The sequence below is a fragment of the Gossypium hirsutum genome, chromosome A06, assembly GCF_007990345.1.
Source record: "Gossypium hirsutum isolate 1008001.06 chromosome A06, Gossypium_hirsutum_v2.1, whole genome shotgun sequence".
Classification (NCBI taxonomy): Eukaryota; Viridiplantae; Streptophyta; class Magnoliopsida; order Malvales; family Malvaceae; genus Gossypium; species Gossypium hirsutum.
Genome location: NC_053429.1, coordinates 79,433,585 through 79,440,096, shown reverse-complemented (window position 1 = coordinate 79,440,096; position 6,512 = coordinate 79,433,585).

Sequence of the window (6,512 nt, the reverse complement as noted above, 5' to 3'; positions counted from 1 at the left end):
AACGATAAGGTATGTTTGCATGTGCTTCGAAGAAGTCGATTCGTTTTAAATAGTATTCGTTCAATCGACTAACGAACTTTCGGCTTTTAGATAGGTTGATACCTTGTGTGTGTATATGTTGATGAAGTGTGAAGTAAGTATGATTATGAGAATATGAATTAATAAAGTGATTCATTTAGCTATGTGAATGTAATACTTTAGTCAAAGCCGATTTCATTACTTGAAACTTACTAAGCTTTAAAATGCTTACCCCGTTGCTTTGGCTCTCTGTTTTATAGATTTTGTTCGTTAGCTATCGGATTCGGGATCATCGAAGTCGAAGTCATCCACACTATCAAAGCTCTTTTGGTACTCTATTAGTTGAACTCTGGATATGGCATGTATAGGACTACCCCTTGTTGTTTTAAGCACTTTTTGTGATGTATGTGTGTACAGCCATGCGAAAATGGCTTGTAGAAGTGGAGTATGGCATTAGACCATTTGTGTTTATGTATGTATATATGATTTCATGAGGTGACTATGGTTTGGAATGGAAGTGTTAGGCAAATGATCAGCCATTGGAATGGCTAAATACGATCATATGTGGACCTATGTATGACAAAACCCTAGTTGGTCCATGGTAACCACGAAATAGGTAAAGTTTACCTTGAAAACAGATGCTGGCAGCAGCAGTAGTGTGGATTTGAAAAATCACAAAAATTTGTAGGAATGAAATTAAATAGTGAATAAATTATGTAATCTAACCTTGATGAATCTATTTTCATATGAAAGTAACGAAACAATCATATGAACAGTATATTAAGAGATATTAAAGTTCTCGTGAAACAGGGCCAGAACGGTTTCTGGATCTCCTGTTTCGACTTTGAAAATTCACCATAAATTTTCCAGAGATAATTAGAAGTCATGCCTTATATGTATGGATTCCTCTCTGAGTCTAGTTTCTATAGAAACAAACAGCATCAGTATTGAAGCTCTGTACAGGGAGATATCCAGGTCGTAATGCGCAAAGGTCAGTGTAGTCGACCCCAGTAACATGGGATGCTTTGACTAATAAACTGTACTAATTGGCCCGACCAAAAATTCTAGAAAAAAATATGTAGAAGGGCATATGAGTTTAGTTTCAGGGAAAATTCACAGAACTGGATTTCGAGTTCCAGAGCTCAAGATATGATTTTTAAAGTGACTAGTACGCAGATTGGCAGCTTGTCTGGAAAAATTTTAATAAGTGGTTTGAAGTCTGTTAACACCTCGGGTTCGACTCCGGCGACGGTCCCGGGTTCGGGGTGTTACAACAGAAGAATGCCAACAGAGTTTTGAGAAATTAAAGAAGTTACTGACTGAAGCACCAGTGTTGGTACAACCCGAGCCAAGTAAAGAATTTGTAGTGTATAGTGATACCTCTCTAAATGGCTTGGGATGTGTACTTATGCAAGAGGGAAAGGTTGTGGCTTATGCTTCGAGGCAGTTAAAATCTCACGAAAAGAATTATCCAACTCATGATTTGGAGCTAGCTACTATAGTATTTGCTTTGAAGATTTGGCGACATTATCTGTACGGAGAAAAATGCCGAGTGTATACGGATCATATAAGTCTCAAGTACTTGATGACACAAAAGACTTGAATTTGAGACAGCGGAGATGGTTAAAATTATTGAAAGATTACGAGCTTGTGATTGACTATCATTCAGGGAAAGTGAACGTGGTTGCCGATGCCTTGGGTAGAAAGTCGTTATTTGCTTTGAGAGCTGTGAATACTCAGTTGAAGGTATCTGATGATGGTTCGATTCTAGTAGAGTTAAAGGCAAGACCAATGTTTTTACAAGAGATTTATGAAACTCAGAGAAGTGATAAAGAATTACAAGCTAAAAGAAAACAATGTGAGGCAGATACAGGATCAGACTTCAGAATCGGCTCTGATGGTTGTCTGATGTTTGAAGATCGGAGTTGTGTACCGAAAAATAATGAGTTGATTCAGAGGATCTTGTACGAAGCATACAATGGTTGTTTATCTATGCATCCGGGTAGTACAAAGATGTACAATGACTTGAAGAAAATTTATTGGTGGAACGGAATGAAAAGAGATATTTTCGAGTTTGTATCACGATGCTTGGTTTGTCAACAAGTAAAAGCTGAACATCAGGTGCCTTCGGGTCTACTTCAGCCTATCATGATTCCCGAATGGAAATAGGATCAAATTACTATGGATTTTGTATCAGGATTGCCATTAACTCCAAGAAGAAAGATGTCGTCTGGGTGATAGTCGACAGATTGACTAAATCAGCCCATTTTAACCCGGTACGCAATGATTATTCTTTTGATAAGTTAGCTGACTTATATATTAATGAGATTGTTAGACTTCAAGGAGTACCCTTGTCAATTATTTCGGATAGAGATCCCAGGTTTACTTCGCGATTTTGGCAAAAGCTGCAAGAAGCATTAGGTACGAAGTTAAATTTCAGCACTGCCTTCCATCCACAGACTGATGGACAATTAGAGAGAGTAATTCAAATTCTTGAAGACATGCTCAGATGTTACGTGTTGGAGTTCCAAGGAAGTTGGGAAAGGTACTTACCGTTGGTGGAATTTGCTTACAATAACAGTTATCAGATGAGTTTGAAAATGGCACTTTATGAAGCGTTGTATGGTCGCAAGTGCCGGACACCACTGTATTGGACCGAACTCAAAGAAAACTAGATATACGGAGTTGATTTAATCAAGGAAACTGAAGAAAAAGTGAAAGTGATTTGAGACTATTTGAAAGTTGTTCGGATAGGCAAAAATCTTATGCAGATTTGAAGCGAAAAGAGATCGAGTTTCAAGTTGGTGATAAAGTGTTTTTAAAAGTGTCTCCGTGGAAGAAAGTTCTTAGATTCTATCGGAAAGGCAAGTTGAGTCCACGTTTCATCGGACCGTAGGTAATTGAAAGAATTGGCCCGGTAGCGCATCGGTTAGCATTACCGCCGGAATTAGAGAAGATTCATGATGTATTCCATGTATGTATGTTACGTCAGTATCGTTTGGATCCTTCACTTGTGATTTCACCGACAGAAATTGAGTTACAACTGGATATGGCTTACAATGAAGAACCGATTAAAATTTTAGCTCGGGAGGTCAAGCAACTGAGAAATAAAAGTATCGCTCTCGTGAAGGGATTGTGGCAAAAACATGGGGTAGAAGAGGCTACATGGGAGCTGTGACACCCCTAATTTGACCCTAGTCGGGAAGTGGTTTCGGGACCACTAAACCGAGTCATAAAAATAATTAACCGTCATAATTGATGCTCATTATATGTACATGTGCATGTGTGAAAATTTCATGTTTGAATTTTGTTAATTGTAAGTGAATTTTATCAAATAGGACTTATGTGAGAAAATTTAGAAATGTGCTAGGCAAATGCAAAGTGGCCTATTAATGCATATTGTGAAAATGATGGGTTTGCATGTCAATTTACCCAAATTAAGGCATAGTGGCCGGCCATGCTATGAGTGGAAACATGTCACAAACATGTTTTGTTAGTGATGGATGTTAGGAACAATAAAATAAGGAGTATGGGATACAAAATATATGCCTTTTATATTAATAAATTAAATGTTAAATGAATAAATAATATGAAATATGAACTTATATTAAAAGAAATGGGTGATAAAAACAAAGTTGGTTCATCTTTGTTTCTTCACCTAGCCGAATTTCATAAAAAGAAGAAGAGTGAAGGATGGTTTTGGGGACCATTCGGTCAATTGGAGGCAAATTTGAAGGTAATTTGATGTGGTTTTGTAAATTGTTGATGAATTTGTGTTTCTCCTTTTTTTTTTCTAGCGAAACCCACTTGATAAATTTAATTTTTATGAGGCATTTTAGATTTGGCCTTAGTGAAAATGAGTGAGGAAAATTGAGTTGAGGATAGAAGATAGTAAACGAATGTTCAATGGATAATTTGATACCAAAATTCATATGTTTATGAGCTTGTTTTGAAAAGTATGTTACATGTGAGTGATTAGTTCATGAAGGGATTTTCGGTTATGTTGTTTAGTATGAGTAATGGATTGTTGAGTTCATGGTATTATGAATAAAATTGATTAAGAGAGGCTTGAGATAATTAAATATGCATGTTGGTGGTAAGATGAGCATTCGGTTTTTATCATGGAAGCATAGGAAGCTTGTTAAAGTTGAATTTTAGAAAAGTTAAATGTGTGTGTGCTTGTGCTAGTGCCGAATGTGCCTAGGGTGATTTAGCATTGAGTTTGGTGTTATATGAATTGAGTTTTATGGTTTTGGATTTTTAAGTGTTGTTAAATACTTTGAATAATATATATAAGTGGCTTTGATATGTGAAACTCGGCCAAGTGGTTATAAGCATGATTTTAGAAATTCAATGATATTCGGCCGATTTGAATAATTCATGGCACCCCAAGCAAATTAGTTTTAGATGTTAATAAATATTGAAATTATTTAAAAGCATATTACCGAATGTGATTTTAGTTAATGATTCGGTTATGAGTGCTGATTTGTTTTATAATTAGCCGAATGTGTATATGTATACTATGAGGCGGTTTAGCTTAAAGAAAATTAAGGTGCTCGGACGGTGATTGTCGTGGATAGTTTAAGTAATGAAATTTAATTTCTGTTATGTAAAGTGATGACATTGCTGTTTGCAAATTTGAAGTCAAAAATTGTTGATTGAGCATCAAGAGCTTATGGAAACAAAGTCGGATCGTGGAAAAAGGGAAATTGGTCGAATAGTCGGAATTGACGTACATTAGCGATCGAGGTAAGTTTTAAGTATTAAAGCCTATAATGTGATTGAGTATGATATGTTAAGCACATATTAAAAGAATCATAACTCTATTGTAAATTTTTATGCATACAGCCTAATGGCTATTATGAAGTCTAGGTAAGTTATTGATATGATATGTTGCCAAATGGATATGATATTATGAAGTGCTAAAAGGATATGTCAGAAGAGTAAATTTGTGATAAACCTGCTTAGGACAGCCGCAGTAACATGAATTTAGAAAATCACCATAAATTGTTGGAGTTGAATTAGAGGCTGAATAAATTATGAAATTAAATCTTAATGAGTCTAGTTTCTTATAAAAGAAACCGTGTAAGAAAATTAATTTCCGATAATGAGATATTTAAAGTTGTGTGAGACGGTGTCAGAATGACTCCGAAATCCCCTGTTCTGTTTTTAGAAAATCATTATAAATTGTACAAAAATGGTTATAAGATAAAATTTATATGCTTAGACTCCTTAATGAGTCTAGTTTCAAATGAAATCAAATACAACACATTTTGAATTCTGTAAAATGATAAATTTGATTCGTAGTGAAGAGTGGTCAGATTAGTCAAACAGTGAAACAGGGGAAACTTTAAGAAAAATCTGGTATTGATTGGCCAAACCTAAAATTCTAGAAATTTTATGGATGGAAGATATACGAGTCTATATTCAGGAAAAATTAACGGCAAGTGATTTGGAGTTTTTTAGCTCCGGTTATAAATAATTTAGTGACCATTGCTCAGGAAAACAGCTCGTAGTGAATATGTGATTTCGTTGTAAACATGGATAAAACTTGTTTTAGTTGCTCATAAGCTATTGATTAAACCCATAGTTGAATTCTAAATCGTGATATTGTAAGCTTATGAGTATTCGAATATGAAATGATAGTATGGCGTAAAATTGAATTATTCATTGGAAAGTGATGGATGTAGATTCAGCCAAGACCAAGTCTGTACATGATAGTATATGTGGTATGTGAAGTATATTTGAATAAATGTGAAAGTGTATATATATGTGATAAGGCCTAATGGCCGTTGTGATGAATGTGAAAGTGTATATATATGTGATAAGGCCTAATGGCCGATGTGATGAATGTGAAAGTGTATATATGTGATAAGGCCTAATAGCCGATGTGATGAATGTGAAAGTGTATATATGTGATAAGGCCTAATGGCCGATGTGATGAATGTGAAAGTGTATATATGTGATAAGGCCTAATGGCTGATGTGATGAATGTGAAAGTGTATATATGTGATAAGGCCTAATGGCCAATGTGATGAATGTGAAAGTGTATATATGTGACAGGGCCGAGTGGCCAACGTGATGGATGTGAAAGTGTATAAATGTGATAAGTCCCGAAGGGCGTTTGTGTCAGTACTATATCCGGGTTAAAACCCTGCAGGCTTTATGCGAGAATATTATCACTGATTAATGTCCGTAAGCTTCGTGCTCGTACTATATCCGAGCTCTAAAGACCCGATGACTACGTGTGGGGATTTTGTCCGGGTAAGACTTCGTAATAAGAATTGCTTATAAATATATTCAATGCGAAAGGTTAAACAGGTATGTACTCCAAGTTTATATGTGAGCTTGATTTGCACTAAATCATAAGGTAGTTATGTGATGCATACGAGAGCAATCTATGAGACTATTCCTATGATTATGTGACATCGGATCAGTGTGAGAGGTTATGTGAAATCATACGATATATCTATGTCACATGAGCTCACTTTTAT